Source organism: Diabrotica virgifera, chromosome 3 (genome assembly GCF_917563875.1).
Source record: "Diabrotica virgifera virgifera chromosome 3, PGI_DIABVI_V3a".
NCBI lineage: Eukaryota > Metazoa > Arthropoda > Insecta > Coleoptera > Chrysomelidae > Diabrotica > Diabrotica virgifera.
In genome coordinates this window covers 157,705,773-157,728,278 of record NC_065445.1, presented here as the reverse complement: position 1 = coordinate 157,728,278, position 22,506 = coordinate 157,705,773, and the positions used below count along the sequence as shown (strand labels likewise).

The 22,506-nt window shown below is 32.5% G+C and overlaps 2 long non-coding RNA genes across 3 annotated transcripts; both read right to left on the bottom strand.

Moving 5' to 3' along the window:
* Positions 1-328: 328 nt before the first annotated feature.
* Positions 329-2,788, bottom strand: LOC126882171 (uncharacterized). Its single transcript, XR_007697197.1, has 2 exons — positions 1,465-2,788; positions 329-1,406 (listed from the first exon to the last, which is right to left on the bottom strand). It is a non-coding gene; the product is annotated as an uncharacterized LOC126882171 (long non-coding RNA).
* A 921-nt stretch (positions 2,789-3,709) lies between these two features.
* On the bottom strand, positions 3,710-5,517 carry LOC126882169 (uncharacterized). Of its 2 annotated transcripts, XR_007697195.1 has the most exons (3): positions 4,946-5,146; positions 4,579-4,847; positions 3,710-4,232 (listed from the first exon to the last, which is right to left on the bottom strand). It is a non-coding gene; the product is annotated as an uncharacterized LOC126882169 (long non-coding RNA). The 2 variants fall into 2 exon arrangements; XR_007697194.1 differs by having other exon boundaries at positions 4,579-5,517.
* Positions 5,518-22,506: the final 16,989 nt, after the last annotated feature.

Sequence of the window (22,506 nt, the reverse complement as noted above, 5' to 3'; positions counted from 1 at the left end):
TCCACTCATTAAAATGCCCAGTTGGTGATAAACACGAGTCTGATTTTTGCATGAGAGTTTAATGAAATGGTAACAAATCAATTGGAATTTCTTTCCGACAAAATACGTGGAATGTTTTCGTAGTTTTACGTTCCAAATTTTTAACCTGTTCCACAATTAAAACTTCCCCCATTCCAGTGTTCCCATACATCATACATCAAAGTATGTCCGACTAGACACCGTTAAGCTATTAACAAATTTTCAGCTTGCTATCAATCAACTGTTTTTGGTATGTGGGATCCAGGTCTATAAAAAAAATGGGATAAACTAAAATAAATAAGAAGTTCAATACATTCATTTTGCTTTTATTAATAAATATATTTACAATCTACCAAAGTTTTCATTTATTAACACAGTTATATTGTTTTCTGAAATATTTTCGTTATTTTTTATCGGTTGTAATTATTCATCGTTTGCTTCATCTTCAGTTTTATTCACAGGAAAATTATCATCCATATCAATGGCAATATTATGAAGCACTCTAGTTGCAACAATCACAGTCATGTTTTCTAATTGTAGTCTCGTTCCTAAGCGGAGTATAGGAAATCTTCATTTCCACAACCCATATTGCTGTTCTACTACATTCCTTGTTCGTCACTGTCACCAACCAATATGTAATGACCAAAGATACCACTTTCAAAATTCAGGGGATTAGCACATGCATACCTAGGTACAAGTAGGAAAAATGAAAAAATACCCATAAACGAACATATAAAACACGCTGTATTTTCTTGTCACCGAGTCACTCAAAAAACTGGCCAGCGCAAGTACATGTAATAATTATTGTTACATGTACTTGCGCTGGGCAATTTTCTTTGTGACACGGTGACAGGAAAATACAGCGTGTTTTATATGTTGGTTCATGGGTATTCTTTCATTTTTCTGACTGTACATATTATAACGTTCAGTTACTGTAACCCTAATATTTCTGTAGACGAAAATAAAACAAGTTTGTGTGATTCTAAGCCCCTGAATTATGCTTCAGCCCATTATTATTAAAAATGTCTTATTTGATGGCCACAGTTCAACAATATCTCTAATTTTAAATTTTGCATCAGTGACTGAACATTCAATGCAAAAAATGATTTTCTGTACCTGAAAATTTCTGAATCCTGGACACCTGCAGAATCTATTTTAATTAAAGTATAACCCATTGCACTCATTATTCTAGGGAATACAGCAATCTTGTAAAAATCTTCAACAGCTTTCCATCTCTTGATGATTCTTGCAATTTTAAAGGATACTATTTTTATAATTCTACTTGCTGAACCTCTGGACACTGCTGTAAAATCAGCTACATTTAATTGCATACTTCCTGATGCATAAAATCCCCCAGAATTTGTTGCATGGCAGTAATGCATCCACCTCTAAAATAAATAAACAGCATTATTTTTACTTATTATCAACAAATTTTTAGTCACTTACCTAATAGTAGGCAAAGTTATTTGGTTTTCTAATTAAGAAGGCACACAAAACTGTTTGTTTTCAACCTAAATCTTTGATAAAAATCCAGATCATCATATTATTATTGTTCAAAACAGTTTGTTCTTAATCTGTTCTGGTTAATTTTTGGTCTTCTGAATACAATAAATTTCTTGAACTAGACGTTTCAAAATTATACATAATTGTGCTTTTCAAGTACAATTAATTAATCCTAGTAATAATAATTATTATTGACTGTTATTGTTATGTTAACCTTAAAAGTTAAATTAGGGAATCCATCGACCTCTCAAAGTTAAATCACGTGATCTTTGGTTGGCACACAAAACTGTTCTTAACCTAAACTCAATGTAATTATTGATTTTTCTTATTTGTTTTTTGTCGTGATTTTGAGGTAGTATAGTATTTAAAGACATTCATTAGATTAATTATTTTATAAACTTTACGTTTTTGGTGATTTTGAGTGCTGACAACATGCCTGTGACTTGTATATTAGTGAACTGTGGAAGTCCAACTGATCGGGATAATGTTAATTTTAATTTGTTTTTTGTCCTGATTTTGAGCTAATATAGTATTTAAAGACATTCATTAGATTAATTATTTTATAAACTTTACGTTCTTGGTGGTTTTGAGTGCTGACAACATGCCTGTCACTTGTATAATAGTGAACTGTGCAAGTCCAACTGATCAGAATAATGTTAATTTTAATTTGTTTTTTGTCGTGATTTTGAGCTTAATATAGTATTTAAAGACATTCATTAGATTAATTATTTTATAAACTTTACGTTTTTGGTGATTTTGAGTGCTGACAACATGCCTGTGACTTGTATAGTAGTGAACTGTGGAAGTCCAACTTATCAGAATAATGTTAATTTTAATTTGTTTTTTGTCGTGATTTTGAGCTTAATATAGTATTTAAAGACATTCATTAGATTGATTATTTTATAAACTTTTCGTTTGTGGTGATTTTAAGTGCTGAAAACATGCCTGTAATCTGTATAGTAGTGAACTGTGGAAGTCGAGCTGATTGGATAATGTTAATTTTTTTCGTGTTCCCTCTATAGGGCTTTTCATTCACAGTCATTTGTTTTGAGCTTCTGTCATATGTCGTATAATCCGTGTATAGTAATCGATGAAAAGCCGTATTAGAAACTCATTTATGTTTCCTCACCTAACTAAATTGTCAAATAACAGGACGCACTCATGCTAGGAATTATGGTTTTTATTAATATTATTACAATTATGTATTTATATGTGACACTAACGTAACTAGTGACATTCATTTTTAGGCCAATGTGACAAACTTTATTAATAGTACTAAATTTTAACATTTATCCCCTATTTTGTTAAAACAATATTATTTTGTTTTTCATTCTATTTAAAATAAATGCAGTTTTGACAGGGAATTTGTTTTGTTATTTATTTATTCCATATAGACCTGGATCCCGCGTACCAAAAAAAAGTTGATTAATAGCAAGCTGAAAATTTATTAATAGCTTAATGGTGTCTAGTCCGACAAACTTTGATGTACGGGAACACTGGAAGTTTTAACTGTGGAACAGGTTAAAAATTTGGAACGTCAAACTACGAAAATGTTTATGTAATTTGTCAGATAAAACTTCCAATTGATTTGCTACCAATTCATTAAACTCTCATGCAAAAACCAGACTGGTGAAAAAATCACCAACTGGGCATTTTAATGATAGAACACGAAGACCATGTCAAACTACAGGAATCATGTTGGTTAGTAATAGCAGTCTGATTTTTGCATGAGAATTTAATGAAAGGATAACAGATCAATTGGATGTTCTGTCCGACAAAATATATGGGATGTTTTTGTAATCTGATGTTCCAAATCTGAGTTTCCAAACTGTTTCACAATTAAAACTACCCCTGTTCCAGTGTCACAATCCATCAAAGTTTGTCCAACTGGACACTGTTAAGCTATTAACAAATTTTCAGCTTGCTATTAATCAATTTTTTTGGTACACGGGATCCAGACCTAATAGGTTTGTTCATAGTACGACACAAACGATTAGCAACTGCTGCCAACCATCAGATGCATGAGCAGTTAACAGTTAGCGTTGTGCAGTTAATAGTTAGCATTCATAGACTACGAATGCACATGTGTCTGATGGTTGGCAAGAGTTGCTGATCGTTCTACGAACAAACCTATCAGTAAGCACAATTTGTGATATCCATGGGTAGTTACTAACAGAAAGAGGCAGGATTCGATTTTTAAAACATTTATTTTAGAGTCAAAACATAGTCATACCTTAAACGATAAATGTATATTATCATTACAAGTTGATACTAATTACAAAAATAAATACACATTTAAAAGACCAATACATAATTACTCATGATGAAGAAGAACATTATAATTAAAAATGAATAACCATTTTCATATCGCTGCAACACAATGCCAAAGCCATTTTATATTTCAATTCGTTTAGTGAGCGCAACAAGCACTCTGACTGAACAGTTTCAAAACTCATTAGTTTTTCATCAGAGAATGCATATGTTGCTATCTCCAAACCATGTAGCTGTAACATATGTACATACATTGGGTTCTTCTTCGTCTGTCTTGCCCTGAGCATACTAAGCTAAAAATAGGATTGCTGCAATATGGCTGCAGACTTCACTATTACCGGCCATACGCATACAATGTAAATTTGCTATGTCATCAGAACTGGCTATCACCCCACCCAAGCATTTAGTCGTTTAGCATTAGATTTTTGGAAATGCTTCACCTAAAAAAAATATTTTATTTTTTTGGAAATTCTTCAACTACAAAAATTTATTTTTATTAGAGTATTTGCGTTCTTTACAATGATTGAGAATATTTTATTTAAAATCAGACATTCATATAATATAATTTTAGAACAATCATGACAGTAATTCAAATATATGGCAGTAATAAATCATTTTCAGAGAATTATGGAGTTCGCAGTTTACAGATTAGGACGATGATATGTCTGGTTTCATACAGATATATAAACGTAAATAAATCTAATATTTAAAACCAATTTATCCAAAAGACACTAATACTGTTATCCATATATTTCTTAATGGTGAATAAATAAAATAAAGGCATACCTTTCCGACAATAATATGGAAATCAGGAAATCATTAACAATTTTTACTCCATTCAAAACAAATCCAGCTGTAAAATATTTATGTGCCTGAAGGCTTTTGTATGCTTTCATCTGCTGCTTAGAGTAGCAACTGTGACATATCAGATTCCACCAGATATGTATAAATATCTATAATAGTAACTTGATGGACTGCACTTTACTGTAAAATCCAATTCTGACTGAATTGCGTATGGATCTAAATCCCCAATTATTTTCAGCTTCAATAAATATCTAGAACAATAAAAGAAATAATGTTATTGCTTGCAAAATTCATCATTATTGATAAATATCGGGGCAAAATGAACAGTAAAAAAAATTGTTTCGCCTACCTTTCTCGCAACATCTGGAGTTTCCAATAATAATTTCCTTAAATAATCAGTTTGCATTGTGGTAAAGTTTATAAAGTTCACAAAAACAGGAAACGAAATCCAAATGAATCCAAAATACGAAGATAAACAATGAAAAATCATTGAAAAATAGATGCAAACATAACCTCTTTGTTAGTTTGTGTGCCAACCAGAGGTCACGTGGTTTGGATTGCCTAATACAAAAACAACTATGTTTTTAACTCAACAAAATAGGTTATGTACCCTTTAAAGGAGACTTTGGCAACTTAAAGGTCCGAAATCTGCACTTTAAAGTTAAAGAGGGCTTTTGATAAAAAGGACCCTTTAACTTGATTATGAAACTGAAAATCTCAAATTAAAGGCAACTTTAAATTTAAAGCCTCCTTTAACTTCATTATGAAATCGGCCGTTAGTCAGTCTAAACTACATTTACTACAACGTAAATCTTCGAGGGGGAGCTGTATAACCAGGGGCGTCATTTGGGCGTTCAGGGGGAGCATTTGCCCCCCCCCCCTTGCCCTAAAAAAGACTGAAATTTACAAAAAATACATCAATATTCATCATAACGTCATATATAATGTATTGTATTTGTATATATAGTGCTTGCCCCCCCCCCCAAACAAAATTTCAAATGACGCTCCTGTGTATAACCCATTACTTAGAGCCGTAATACCCATATAATAAATTACATTTTGTTTTGGATGAGTCATTTCTAAAAGCTGGTTCCTGTTTTCTTACGATTTCAGTTTTGAAGAGGGCAGAGGGCAATCGTCGCGTTGTAAATGTCCTGAAGCGGAACTACTGGTCATCACAATCACAGCAAACAACCATCGCAGTGGCACGCAGTGGGTAAAGAATAATTAATTCTTTGAAGAAAGGAAGAACCGTGGTACCGACAGCGGTTGCCAGTTGAAAGGTTTTGGCAATAAAATTAAGACATTGATAGAATATACAACAAGGATCTACAGACCGAGCTAGTCTCGTAAATTCCACGGCTTCGAGCCACGCTTCACGCAACCGTATTTGCGTACTTGTGTTTCGAGTTGTGTGGTCGCACGCTGGTCGAGTGGAGTTATAATTTACCAAATTTAAATATAATCGTTTCTACTGATTCATAATATACTATAATATAATATATTATTAAAGTTTTTAATATTGCTAATATTATTAAAGTTTTTAACATTGTATTTTAATATAATTTTTTTATTAATAATAATATTACCCAAGTATTGCACCTAGTTCAAAAAAAGTACAAGATAAATACCGCGGTTTTTTCATATGAAAATGCAAAGAAAAATATAGAATTTGCAGAGTAAATGCTTGTTTTTTTTTTTGATAAAATAATACAAATTGTATGTAGGTAGGTAGAGTAGCTAAGCGTTGAGTAGTTATAGCAAAAGTAGCTACGCCATCTGAGACACGAAAAGGATGAAATTAGTTTTATTTTCTTTTCTCATGGAGCATGATGGAGAGTTTTTTAAAATAGGTAACAAAGCATGTTGTTTTGTTACCTATGTTGCAAATATGTTGTTTTTTTGCAAATTACAAAATATATGTTGTTTTCAATACAAGTTGTTATTATTTACTGAGCATTTAGAATTTTGACTAACGCTCGAATTCATAATAAAGTTAAAGTTGGTATGTTGGTACCTTTAACAATGCAATTAATTGTTACAGTTACAGTTAAAGCAAACTTTAGGTAATACATCAGTTTTGGTGGCGAATTTAGATTTCTCCTCCCAAAAAACCCCCGCTTACCAAATTTCGTGTTGTTATCCCATGCCTTTCGGGAAATATTCAAGAATAAATAAAATAAAAGTTTTAATTTTAACAGTGTTAGTGTTAACACCTGTATTTCGGATATTTATCAACTTTTGTACAACACAGAATATCAGTCATCGAGATACTATCTCGATGATATCAGTATACGCAAATTTTCAAACAGAATCCAAATACGACACAGTGTCTCAAGTACGATTGCGCGAAGCCGTGGAATTTACGAGACCAGCTCGGTCTGTAGATCCAAGTGAATATACAGTGCGCTGGAATAGGTGTTTCCCCCCCCCCCCTATTAACTCATTTATTTTTAGCACATGAGCAAAACGCTCAGACAGGTCGATTTTTAAAATAATCAGTACATTGTATAATGTATGTATACTATGTATGTATAATGTATGTATGTATAATATATTATATTATAGCATCCACGTTTCGAACTTTACGCGATTCCTCTTCAGGTGACAGTCATTACTTTGTTTTTGTTAATGGGAAAGTGCATCATGTGACTTTTTAAAAGTTTTTGGAATACTGATTACAAAAATGTATAATACTTGGGCAAAATTTCGGTCAAATGCTTTTAAAATGCATTTATTTTTTCGAATCCTGAGAAAACTAATGAGTATTTTTGAAAAATTTAAACGCAGAATGAAAGATTACAATATTACCGAGGGCCGAGTTTTCATAAAGAATAATAAAACAGTTTTCCATATGGTTCCAACTTAGTGGGACATATTGCATGTGAATATGTCACACTTTGAAAAAGTATATATTGTTTAAAAATAGCCCTATAATTTTTTACAATACACCATTTTAAAGCTAAGAAAGTAAGCTTTCTTTTTTAGTAGACAATGTGTATACTTAAATGTACAAGAAAAAAAGTTATAAAGAGAAATTTAAAAATAATCGTAAAATATATCAAAAATCAATAAAAGTATAAAATTTTGAAAAACCATATCTTGCTTAATAGTCCAGGGCGGATCTGTTTTGAGATGGACGTTGAGAGGTGACTCAAATTTTTTTGCAGAAATTGCTTGAAAATAGCTCAAATAATAATATTTAAGTTATCCTCCCACTCAAAATGGTCCGGAACATTGTTTAAATAATCAAAATGTCAAAATATGAAAGGAAAAATTCGATTTTTTTATTGGTTTTTTGATTATAACTTTAAAACTATTCATTTGTGAGAAAAGTTGTACTGACATAAAAGTTGCGTAATTAAATTTCCTACAATATAGAATTGGTTGAAAATTTAAAAAATAGTCACCCTTGTTGCAAAATAGCAATAATTGAGAAAAAAAAACATGCAAAAACAAGTATTCGCATTTTACGTTTTTCAACCATTTATGCTACACTTAGGACCTTCATATTTTACCCAGAAAAACTTTATGATATAGTAAAGCAGCACTGTAAATTTCATTAAGATCGTTTTGACAGATTTTGCAAAATTAATTTTGCAATCCAGCTTTCGCAAAAAAAATTCATTTTTTTTAAATGTTGCAGGACTGAAAATAAAGCAGATAGCAAGTTGAATTTTTTTTTGCTTATAGAAGTGTACTGTACCTTTCCTTTGCAATTTACAAAATTATAATCGATTAGTTACCACGGCGTCAAGAAATTTTTTAAATAAACATTAATTTTTGGTGCTACGCGCAGGACAGCGGTATAGAATTCACACAAGTTGATTTGCACTAAGATTTCTTCCAATCTTTATCTAATATATTATTTTCTTACTCTATATTTTGTTGTATTTTAATATTTTAATTCCACAAAAATCAAACTAATTTTATTATTGTTTGTGAAATATTGTTTAAACAATTGCATATGTTTAAAAATAATAAACTTTTATTCTCTAATTTAAAATATATCAACAAAGAAAGTTTTTGCTAAAAAAAGTGTTATTTCAAAGGATAGAGTATGTGTTTTTATTTTGCAATAAACAAATTTATTTATTTATATCGAAATATAATAAAAATTAAAATGTATCAATCATTATCAAAGGTCATTGGAATGCCCAATCAGAGCAAACTATCCGCTGTCCTGCGCGTAGCACCAATAATTAATGTTTATTTAAAAAAAATCCTGACGCCGTGGTAGTTAATCGATTTTAGTTTTGCAAATTGCAAATGAAAGGTACAGTACACTTCTATAAGCAAAAAAAATTTCAACTTGCTATCTGCTTTATTTTCAGTCCTGTAACATTTTGAAAAAATTAATTTTTTTTTGCGAAAGCTAGATTGCAAAATTTATTTTGCAAAATCTATTTAACCAATCTTAATTAAATTTACAGTATTGTTTTACTGTATCATAAAGTTTCTATGAATGAAATATGAAGGTCCTAAGTGTAGTATAAATGGTTAAAAAACGTAAAATGCGAATACTTGTTTTTGTATGGTTTTTTCGCAATAATTGCTATTTTGCAACAAGGGAGACTATTTTTTAAATTTTTGACCAATTCTATATTGTTAAAAATTTAATTATGCAACTTTTATGTCAGTACAAGTTTTCTCGAAAATGAATACTTTTAAAGTTATAATCAAAAAACGAAGAAAAAAATCGAAATTTTCCTTCATTTTTTGACATTTTGATTATTTAAACAATGTTCCGGACCTTTTTGAGAGGGAGGATAACTCAAATATTGTTATTTGAGTTATTTTCAAGCAATTTCTGCAAAAAAATTTGAGTCACCTCTCAACGTCCAAATGTACTAATATTTTTACAGATGCGCCCTGGTCTATAATAATAGTCATCTAGCCTTCTACAATAGGTAATTGACTTTTCCTCCTATTAAATGTACCATTGCACATACCTAATGGTAGGGGAGCCCAAGCGGGGATTTTTGCAGTTACTCGAGCGCGTCAGATTATCATATGGGGAGAAATCTGGTACCCTGCAGATATACTTCTACCATATATTGGCTCTTAACACAGGGGAGTTCGTTAAGGGGGGCTCGAAAAAAAAAATCTATCCTTAAAAAAACTCGAAATTGTCAGATTAAGATAAGGTAAGTTAAGCACATGCAAAAGAGTGTATATTTAAAAAATCTGACGATTTGAGCCGGGCATAAGGAAATGGGTGGGTCCCAAAGTTTCACAAGAAAAAAGCGAATATTTCGCGAAATGAATGACAGATCGAAAAACTAAAAAATATGTGCTTAATATTTTTTAAAAATCTATCGAATGATACCAAACACGACTTCCCACGGAGAGGGGTGGGGGTAAATTTAATATTTTAAATACGAATCCCGCGATATTTCGCGAAATGAAGATCAGATCGAAAAACTGTAAAATACACTTATTCAATATTTTTGAAAAATCTATCGAATGGTATCAAACACGACCCCCTACGGAGGTGGGGTGGGGGGCTACTTTAAAATCTTAAATAGGAACCCTCATTTTTTATTGCAGATTTGGATTTCTTACGTAAAAATAAGTAACTTTTATTCGAAACATTTTTTTGAATTATGGATAGATGGCGTTATAATCGGAAAAAACGATTGTTGGAAATGGAAAATTAAATTAAAAAATGGCGAGCGCCCGCTAAAATGGAAAACTTTACTTAACTTTTTTTGATTTTAATACCTACTCTTCACATCCCAATAGGTCCCCAAAGCGCTCGAGTGACTGCACATTTAGCATACTTGGCTCCCCTACCATAAAGTAATAAATAATAACCATAACATACATAAAGCTACGTTGAAAAAAGTTACAGAACAATGTTTGCGAAATAATGGGGAAAATGGCCCAAAAATGCTATGAGTGGCGAACTTTAAAAAATCATATTTCGGAAACTATAAATCCTAGAGACTTCTACCAAACGTTATTTTAAATAGGAAGTATGGTAGTTTTTCTTCTGCGCAACAATACCTATACCTATATACCCGTGGAAAAAAGTTATGGGGCAAAAAACAAAATTGCTTTCTTCCGTGTTTTTTTTGCTTCTTTTTTTGAATATATTTTTATAAAAAAAATATTTTTGATTTGAAAGGTGATATTTTGATAGTGAATTTATAGTCCGTTCTTTAACGGTAAAATATTGCAAAACTTCTAAATTTTAAAGAACCGCTTGGATTGACATGAAATTTGGCATACACATAGCTAACAAGTCAAAGAAAAAAAGTGATATTGTGCCGATCTGTGCTTTTGCCCTGGGGGTGGTATTCACCCCTTTTGGGGGTGAAAAAATATTCGTCCAAAGAAAGTCAGGAAATGGATAAACTGGCTAATTTTAAGTAACTTTTGTTCTATAGAGTTTTTTCACTAAGTCAATACTTTTCGAGTTATTTGGCAGTGAATATGTTCATTTTTTCAACAAAATTACCACGCTTCTAGACGGTTTTTCGCAAATAACTCAAATAGTAAGAATTTTGTCATAAAAACTTTCTTAACAAAAATATAGCCTGTAAAAAATTTAAAAAGATGGTGTATATATCTCGTCTCTACACCTAGTAGAAGCAGAGTTATAGCTAATGAAAAATAGGTTCATATTCGTCAAATTCCAAATGGAATACTTTAACATGAAATAAAAAAAAAACGAAGCTCATTTCGGGGAAAACTCATTAAAACTTATTTGAAGTGTTAAAAAAAAGCTTCATTTTTGTTTTATAAAAAAAATTTCTAGCATCAAAATTAAACAAGTTACGCTCAAAATAAAGTTAGTCCTTTTTGGTTTTCTTAAAAAAATCGAGAAAATCACCCCCTAATTAGTATCTTAAATGAACTTAATCGTTACGACTTCACAATTTTCTTGACTCGTGTATATATTGTTTATATGATCTGTAAGTTTCATCGGTTCAAAGTCCTTATTATTGAAAGGGCTGTAGTTAAAAGGGGTTGAACGAGTCACTGATCACGAATGTATGCAAATTTAGAAACACCAAATCTTAATCAATTTTTGTCTAACAAAAAAACAAAAATATACATGATATTCAGAAAAACAAATCTGACTTTTTTTTGTTTTTCGAGATTTTTGGTATCTCTAACAATTTTTAAGTTATTTTGAAAAAAAGCATATTTTTCAAAATTTAAATTTTTAAAAATTTTATTTTGAAACCAAATTTTTTCAAAAATTAGCACTTTGAATCGATGAAACTTACAGATAATATAAACACAACATAAGTAAAATAATTTGTGGAGCGGTAACGATTAATTTCATTTAAGTTGCTAATTAGGGGGTGGTCTTCCCGATTTTTTTTTGCAAAAACAAAAGGGACCAACCTTATTTTGAGCGTAACTTGCTTAAATTTAATATTAGAATTTTTTTGTAAAAACAGAAGTAAAGCTTTTTTAAACACTTTAAAAAAGTTGTAATGGATTTTCCCCAAAAAGTGCTTAATTTTTTGGATATTTCACGTCGAAATATTCTATTTGAAATTTGGTGAATATGAATCTATTTTTCATTGGCTATAACTCTGGTTCTACGAGATCCATAGACCTAACGCGTACACCAGTTTTTTTACTTTTTTATTGGCTATATTTTTGCTAAGAACGTTTTTTTCGACAAAATACTTACTTTTTAAGTTATTTGCAAAAAACCGTCTAAAAATGTGGTTATTTTGTTGAAAAATGAACATATTCACTCGCAAATAACTCGAAAATTGTTGACTTGGCGAAAAAGCTCTATAGAACAAAAGTTACTTAAAATTAGTCAGTTTACCCATTTCCGGACTTATTTTGGACATATATTTTTTCACCCCCAAGAGGGGGTGAAAGTCACCCCCAGGGCAAAAGCACACATCGGCACAATATCCCTTTTTTTCTTTGATACGTAAGCTATCCGTATGCCAAATTTCATGTCAATCCAGGCGGTTTTTTAAAATTTAGAGCAAACACCGTGAAAGAATGGACTATTAACCTGGAACAATTTTTCTGTAGACGTGTTTGTACTAAAAATTAAAAATGCATAGAACTCGCCCCAATTCACCCTGTGCCTAGGGACTAATTCACCCCTTTCTCAAAAACGCACCCGTGTAAAGCACTCCGCGGTTTTTTCATATCCAGAGGTCCATTGACCATATGAAACAATATAACCCCGTTAACGTTGTAGTTCCTTTCTAAAGTACATAATTAATAGCCTACCAGACTATCGTTAAGAAATAGATTCTATATTCCAAAAATTGTACAATTATTGTATTATTCAAAACGGACATTTCTTCTTGATGATTTTCGCAACTACCTGGCACAAGGGACTTTTCCACCTGGCAACTATGGCACCGTCGGCGTCGTTGGCTGTTGAAACGAACCACTTTCAAAGTACACCAGTCACCAGTCGGTTAATACTCATTTCTGTGTATAATTTGAACACGTGTGGAGTACCATACAGTGACGGATCGTGTAGTGACGGATTCAGAGACCAACTTATAAAAAAAGGTACTAAACTAAAAATAGATGTTTATGATCATTGGTGAGTCACGACTCGGTCGTAAACTCTTTCGTGAAGTTCTTTGTATTCTAAAGAACTATATCTGTACATAGGAAGCATACTATCCTAAGTCACATTTTCATAATTTTACAGGAGGAGCACTTAAACATTATATTTGATGTTTGTTAAAAAAATGATAAGTAATTAATAATTGTAGTGAAAACTATTGTCGGTATTTAGAAATAGTATTATATATAGTTTGCTGTGATATTTTGAAAGTAAAGTAAGGGTTTAAAGATAATAAAATAATGGACTTAGGATATATTACCTCTAAGTTATAAGACTCCTTATATTTATAATACACATATACTAAGTCCTCATAAATTGGTTATCTGTGTAAAAAACTCGTCAATATTTCTTTATTTATTTTATTTAGTTATAATTAACATACAGTTTTCAAATTACATGTCATCATTATCATTAGGGTACTCGGATTCTTCGTTTGAATGTGGCAGATTTTTATAGAAATCATGGCAATAGGATGGCAAGTATAAGAGTAAGTCCATAAGATCCCTATATTTTTTTGTTGATATAGGAATCAATTGCATATTCATTTGTGGTAAAGTTTCTGGCAAAATGATATCACCTCTTTTATTTCGTCTTAAGTCAACCATTTGAAAAGTGTCACTGTTGAATGATGTTTTATATTGAAGCATTCCAAAATTTTCTTTGGTAACACGTAAGATCACTGATTTTGAAATTTGAAATGCCCCTCTATCAGTATTTATTTTCCGATTAATAAATGGACCTGTTGAAGAATATAAGCATTCAAAATTTTTAAAATCATTGAGTTCCATGTTGACAGCTTCGTATTTATTTGAGCACTGACGAATAAATTGTTGCCAGTCCCAGGGTGTTAATATAGTTAGAGTGGGTAATTTTTTTCGTTTCCTTTCTATATTAGCGTGTACTGAATCGGATTCCATATGCGTGTGCCCCTTTAGAAGAAATTTACAATCTATTACTTGTAGTTTGGGATATCTTTGAATGAGGTAAAATGCACACATAACTACACATAGGTTTTTGGTCTGGCCCCAACAGTTATCTGCCCATATGGTTACACATTCGACGTCAGATGAAGGAATATTTAGATCAGCCCACTTTAAAATTCCCGAAGCAATTTCATTTCCTCCTCTGTTTGCTTTGGTTTCATCCCACATTACACAATGCGCAGCACTATTATATCCATCGTATAAAGTGTAATTCAAAGTCCATAATTTTCGCTTATAAAAATTTACACAATTGGTCAAATATGGCGTTGGAAGGCACTTTTGTAGATCACCAGTCAGTACTTTGTGCTTAATATTTACTTTTGCTTCGGCCATATCAATAGATTTAAATTTATATCTGTCTTCTGCTTCTTTTAAGTGCGTATCTTTCTCGTTTTCAATCAGTTGTTTCTCAGAATCATTATCAATTGCTCGTATTTTAGCTGTAAACATATCGCAGTCGTCACAAGTGTCTACCTCTGGGGGTTTAAATGTTAAATTAAATTGCTTATTAAATATATCGCGATATAGCCAGGGCTTTGCTATGTCTTCAGTAGCATCCTTATTCTCTGTTTTTTCCTGTTCGTATAATTTATACATTTTTTCAATATTTAAATCAGGCCCTAAGTAATTCTTTTTGGACCTTTCCCGATTGTAGTGACACTCGTATTTGGGAAAAGATGAAATATGTGATACCACAGAATGAATAATTGTTTCTGTTGTCTTATTACTTGGCTCATGAGTGCCCCTAAGATCCCGTTGAACCATGCCGCCATCCTGTCGCTTTGATAAAGCAGTCTTCACTACTTGTTGTGAAATACTTAACGTGTTTAAGAACATGGTTCTACAAACTACAGTTCTGTTATTGTTAATTACAAAAGAGTAAACCAAAGTATTTGATCTTAGTTTAGATTCATCTCCTGAGCGCGACCTACTTCGTTCTGTAGGTTTCGTTTGGACACAAGATAATATAAATTGCCTTTTGATGTTATAATCTGCTGTATCATTCCAATATTTTTTGAAAATATCTTCCCTTTGAGCTTCAGATAATTTTGAACCACATTTCATGCGGCAAGAAGTTCCGCATGACACTTTTAAGTTTTTGCAAGGAACATTCTTACCCTTCTTACTAACATAGGCCCTTCCACCAGCATAGTTTCTTTTTCTCTCATTCGCTTTCCAGTTAAGAACATGTCGTGTTCGTTTCTTTCCTGTTTGCTTTATTTTTGTTTTATTGACGACTTTTCTTTTGGTCACTAGACGATTGGGATTTCTAGTATCTTCTACTGTATTAGGTAAAGAGTCTGGTATAGCATTAGATGTACTTGGCACACCTTCTGGAAATGCCGATAAAGGTACAGGAAACCTACTTCCACTTTCATCTGAATCAGTGTCCGAATCTGGTTGATAATCTTTATCCTTTATTGAGTCATCGCTGTCACTTAAATAAAGGTTGGCACTTACCACAGAACTTTGTTTAGACTGATTTTCTTCTGCAACACTAGCCGATTTGATGGCTGCATCTTGGCCGCATATATCGCTATGTTCGTGATGTGGTAGGGTTTCTTTATCTTCACCTGCAATAGAAAGTTTCGTTACAACGGAAGCAGAGTTTAAATAAAATGATTATTATTAAAGATATTTTTATTAACATTTAGAAAAGCAGTAAATATTGCATTTATTTTTTCACGACTGACTGAAAAAAATAGTAAATTAGTGATAAAAACTTACCTTTTTGTAATCTGGGGTCTGTATTTAAAGACTTAGGTACGTCGGAGAGCGACAAATCTAATATCCTTAAACTTCTTTTGCGAAAAGCCATTGTTAAAGCAATAAAAGACTCACTAAATATCTTCTCTAAAATAACACGCTTTCGACTTTAAATCTGTGATCTGTTTGCTATGCTGGTACGTTAAAAACTAAATATTATATTATTTACAGAATGCGCCTGTCTGTCATTAATGACGATTTTTCGTTAAAATACTGCTTAGTACAACCTAATAAATTAAGTAATAATTAAATCCAATCTCCAAAAGACATAAACACAATAAATTAGGGCGGCCTGTAACCATAAAATTACTAAACCAATATTCTAAACAGTTGCCACTTGATGTGCACTTAATATACTATGCATTTAACTTGAGTTTGTTTTAAACAGATTAAGTTCCATGAAAATGCACACGTGTGTGTATATTTTATTATATCGTCGGTCGGATTCATTATTGGAACATTTCAAATTATGTTATTGTTGGAAAATGCAAGTTAAAGTTTGAAGAGCATTTGAAATGCCAATTTAATCAAAACAGTTTTCTCCGATTTTCAAGATTATTACGCCAATGTATTAAACAAGGGTTACAGTTTAATGAGGAATTGTTAAAAAATTTAAAATCCTGTTATTTTTTTAATAATAAATAATTTTGTGAAATGTTCCAGTAATGAATTAGGAGTATGTATTAGAAAACTATTGCAAGTGAAGGATCTAATGGTATATTTCTAAATGTTCTGTTAATGAAATAAATAAATGACAACAAATTTGAATTGAACGCACTCTATATCACGTTCAAAGCACAACTGATACAAAATTTCTTGTATTTAATACAAGAAAATAATTTTTCAACATTGGATTCTCAACGGCGTACTGGAACTTATCGAAATATACCGTTGTAAATAATATTCACGTAATGATCTTAAAGTCGTATCGGAACATTTCGAAATAAACTGTTAGTGGATGGCGATGTTACACGAAATAGAACAATATTATATCGGTTTTTGTCATTTTGACAGTTATTAAGGACGATTATATTTTATTCCGTTAGTGATTCAGAAAGAGTCCGCAATTTTTAACCATTTTACGTACTTAGTTCAAAATAGCTAATTTTGGAAATGTTCCAGTAATGAATCCGACCGACGATATACTTGATATATTTTCCTTGAGAGGCATATAATCCTATAATGGACTTAGGATCCGGTTCATAATATTTCATTTGGAGGAATATAAGTTTAAGTCCAGATAAGATTATATACCTCTAAAGCAAACTGGACATAGTATACATAGTTTCTCGTCTAATTTCGTTTCTAAAAGAGTTTGGACTTAGTATAGTATTCCCCTGAATAATATAGGGTATTCCGATCCCAGTTATGCAATAATGTATTTTTCTGAAAAAATGGACTTAGGATAGTATGCCTCCCATATACAGAATTTCTATTCAGAGCCGTGCGGTACATCTTTTCAATATGATGCAAGTCTTCGAAATGCCGCCCCGAAAATATTATTGAAACTTACTTTTTATTTTTATTAAATGCACAAAATAAACGAAAACTTCTATTTTAAAAACAAAACATACTTTAAATTAAATGAAACATGTATTAACATAAAATAACATATACAAAAATTACAATTTTACCCTTCTGACTTTAATTTTGGCAAACTCGTCAATCAGATTGGTGTAGTCTAAAGTAGCTGTTAGTGATTACTATTGAAATGAGTGCTAATTTTTTTAGTTTGTCTTATGGAGATTCCTAAATAGTTTTTAATAATTTTTAATTTTGAAAATTTCTTTCTCCACTCGCTACCGAGACAGGGATGTTAATAAAATTCTTAGTGATACAACTACATTTGGGTATAAAGAAATTAGGTTATTTTGGCACAAATAGTTCAAAACCCCTAAAGGTTTCATGGGGTATGGTCTCATTTAGGATATATCATTCAATTCTTCTAGACGATCATTTGCCTCTATATCCGATTCTTTTTCTGTTGAAAGTATTGAATGAAGAATCATACAATATTTTTCTAGCGTTTTATCATTTATTTCTCTCAATTTAAAAATATCATCAAAAATTTATTTATTTATGAATTTCTAGAAGCGAAAATCGATCAATCAAAGAATTAATGGCAATATCTAAAATATAGATGAAAAAATTTATTTTAAATTTCCTGTTTTAAAGGTCATCCACAGATTTTTCGTAATCAAATTGACGCTTTTTCTCCTGGTTATATAGCTTATCGAGATTTTTTGCAATTTCATTAGCAAAAATTTTTGTTTGGTCATAGCCAATTTTTCATTTTTAACTTTTCATTTTCTCGAATAGTTTCTGACCGCATTTTTACACAATCTGACAAATTCATATTTAGTTACATGTTGCAACATCTTCGAGACTGAATTTATATGAAATAAAATATCATGCCAAAGAACTACACCGCATATTTTATAATTTTTAATATTTTTTGCTTATTCTCGTGCTTTGACTTAAGTTTCTGAATCTTTGTCGACTTCTTCTATTATTTCGAATAAGGCATCATGTATTTCACAAAATTGAAATCTGAAATGTTTCAATGCATCTATTCGACTTGACCATCTAGTATCACACCCGGTTTTAGAGTTAGTTGTGAAACATGTTTTTCAGAACTTCCTAACGCTTTATAGAACCAGAAAAAAGTGTACAGTTCTTGTATGATACAAAAAAAGGTTGATGTTTCTGTAGAAGACAATTTCTTCACTTTTAAAACTAAGTTTAAAGAGTGGCATGCGCAGGGCACGTAAAACGCTCTCAGATATTTTTCAAGTATTCTATTTTGCACACCCAGGGCCGGCGATAACGGGCCTACAAGGGATGCACTGCAGGCGGGCGTCCCTGTTCAGGGGGCGCCAAAATAAGCTTTTTTCTGTTGGTGTGGTACAAAATACCAATTTAAAAAACCGAAGGGCGCTTATTTTTACTAGTTTTGCAGGCGGGCACCTTATACCCTAGCGCCGGTACTGTGCACACCCTTTCTTATTCCTATATTATTTTGATGTATTTTGATTTTACTGATTATGCCGCCCCTTATGATGCCGCCTGATGCGACTGCCTCACCGCATCATAGCACGGCACGGCCCTGTTTCTATTTGCATGCGGGTGTACAGTTTAAGTACAGCAAAATCAAATATGAGTTCAATGGGTTTTTCTTACAAGCTGCAATTATTAGTTTCTTTAAAAAGTTCATTCTCATTTGGGTTTTAAAATATGAGTTAGAGCAATAAAAGTTAATAACAAAAATTGTAGCCAACTTTGTGCTTAATATTATAAAATTAGTTAGAATGTTACAGGTTGTTCGATAACACAGTGGCAGACAAAACTTATGTTTTTTTAAATGGAACTATATGGAACCCTATATTTTATTTCATATTCGAAATCCTGTTAACGTCTCTATAACAAAAATATATTTGTTGTTATACAGGGTATTTATAAAGTTATAACCAATTTTGTATGAAAATCGTAACAAGTTCAACTCCCTGTATAAATAAAAATAAGCACAACAGCAATGGTTTATTAATGCCATATTTTTTTATTTATTGTCAAAATTTTCAAGAATTATTGACATGCTAATTTTCTTTATATAAAATACAGGGTGAGTCAAAACGCAAGTACATTAATTTCTCAGTAATGTTAAATGGAACACCCTATATTTTATATCATTATGGAAAAGCAGCATTACCGTACTTTAATTTTTATATAACATTCCCTATGACCAAATTTATTAGTTTTCGAGATATCTTCATTTTTCAGAGCAAATTATTTTAGGTGTCTCTAAATTTTAAGTAAGCCATTGACAATTCGACACCCCCATCGAACAAGGTTGTAACTCATTTTTAGCGATTTTACAGGAGAGGCAAAAAACGAAAACTTTTTTTTTGTTTTGACATCCATTTTATTGCAATCTATTTTATAAAAAATAATAAACAATACATATAAGTTTTAAGAATGTGACACAGTCAGTATTCACCCAATGGTGAATACCTAAAAGAGTACAATAATGATTGAATTAGTACAGTTATTAATAAATTAATTGAATTAATTTGAATAGTAATACAATAGTAATTAATAAGTGGGAATGATTAGTTAGTGTTAAGGTCAAGAGTGTCTGTTCTTTTTAGTCTTCTGTTCTGTAGGGGTGTCAGGAGATTGGTGACCAATATCTTTGGGTGAACCTGTAGTCTATTGTGGTACTTGGAGCACAGAGAAACAATTTCTTCTTTGACGGTTTGGACTTGGAGATCCCTATGTATATTATCGTTGGAAATGTACCAAGGAGCTTGGCACAGTTGCCTTAGAACTTTTGATTGGAAGCGCTGTATCTTGAGTAAATTTGTTTCACTGGTAGTTCCCCAGATTTGGATGCCATACGTCCAGATGGGTTTCAGTACACTTTTGTAGATCAGAAGTTTATTGTCTAGACTTAGGCGTGATTTTTGATTCATGAACCAGTACATATTTCTATAAACGAGTCCCAGTTGCAGTCGTTTGTTCCAAATATGCTTTTGCCATGTTAGGCGGCTGTCTAGGTAAATCCCAAGTATTTGACGTCACTTGTTATTGGCAGTGGTGTGTTGCTAAAGGTTACAGCTGGATTGATCCCCTTCCTTAGTGTAAACGTAATGTGTGTTGACTTGGAGCTATTAACTTTGACTCTCCACAGTTTAAACCATATTTCAAGTCTATTTAAGTGATTTTGTAGTATCTGTGAAGCTAGGGTCGGATTTTCGTGGCAAGCAATTAGGACAGTATCATCAGCATATGTTGCAATTGTTGTACGATCTGAAGTTGGTATATCTGCTGTGAACAGGAGGTACAGTGTGGGTCCAAGGACACTTCCTTGGGGTACGCCAGAGTGGATGGGATGTAGAGTAGTGAGGGCCTCCCCTAGTTTTATCTGATACGATCTGCTGGTGAGGTATGATTGTAGGAGCATGCAGATTGGATGAGGCAATTGTCTTTTAAGTTTTGATATTAGACCTTTATGCCATACCTTGTCGAAGGCTTGGGAGACATTCAGGAAGGCTGCTGTACAATATTTCTTGTTCTCGAGTGCATCTCTTGCGGTTCTGACTACCCTATGGACCTGTTCGATTGTGCCATGTTGTTGTCGAAATCCGAATTGGTAATGAGGTATTAGGTTTTTTCTGTAATGACCGTGTCTATTCTTTTCAGGAGAAGCCTCTCAAACACTTTGGAGGGTAAAGGCAGAAGGCTAATAGGACGATAGGATGAAGGTTGGGTTGTGTCTTTGTTGGGTTTATGAATTAGAATGATTTGTGCTACCTTCCATTGGGAGGGGAAGTAGCACAATCTTAGGACAGCATTGTATATGTACATTAGTAGCTTTATTGCTTCTTCAGGTAGTTCTTTGAGAATAATGCTGGCCACTCACTTACGGATATCGAAGAGGCCATGGCATGCAGGCCAGGACTGAAGGCCGTTATTTGAGTAGTTAAGTTAATGAACTGCAGTTGAGACGCCACATACATGCAGTTTTGTGATCGAGCGTGCCAACGCCTTTACGAAAACTGGGTGTATGTGGTGATTTTGGCTTCAATTAACCGACTGTCAGTCGCTCGGCCTCTTCGATATCCGTAAGTGAGTGGCCAGCATTAGTCCTGTTATCAGGTCATATCCAGGTGCTTTTTTGTATTTAGGTTTTTGATTACTTCTTCAATTTCGGTAATTTTAACTTTTCTGGTAGGAAGACACATCTGGTAGGGTTCATCTGCTATATCTGTAATAAATTTCTCTTCGTTCTCTGGAACCTCTCTCTGGTGCGATTGGAAAACTGACTGAAGATGTTCAGCGAAGGTGTTAGCCCTCTCTTCGTCAGTTAGAGACCAGGTGCCATCATTTTTTCTTATCGGTGCTTTAGTTTGTGATTGTGTTTTGAGTTTTTTAGACAATTTCCATAACGAGTAGTTCTTTTCTTCAGAGCTAGACAGATTCTCTAGAAAATAGTTTATTTCTTGTTCTTTGTGTTCCTGTAGGACCTTTTTTAATTGATGGGTTGCTCTGTTGTATTTGGTTTTATCATCTGGAGCACGGGTGGTCTGCCATCTTTTTCTTAATTGTCTTTTCTCGTATATCATGGTTTTTATATAGAGCGGGTATGAGCCCGGTCTCTTAGCATATGATATATCAGGTGAAGCTTCCCATGCGGCTTGTTGAATTTTTACAGTTAGATGTTTGACTGCTTCTTCTATATCTTGCTCAGATTTTAGTGGTAGGTTTAAATTTATACTATTTTTATTATATCTCTGAATGTATTCCAGTTTGTCCGGCTATTGGATAAAACTAGTGGTTTTGTGATGTGGTGCACCTGTGTACTTAGAGTAATAATGAAGGGAGAGTGATCAGATGAGAGATCGAACAAAGGCTGAACTTTCATGTAGTTTAGAGAGATACCTTTGACAATACAGAAGTCGATGAGATCAGGCACTTTTCGTGTGTCGGTTGGCCAGTGCGTCGGTTGACCCGTGGATGCCGTTAGTAAACTATTGTTTTGGACACGTTTTAATAATTCTCTACCTCGACAGGTTATGAGTCTTGATCCCC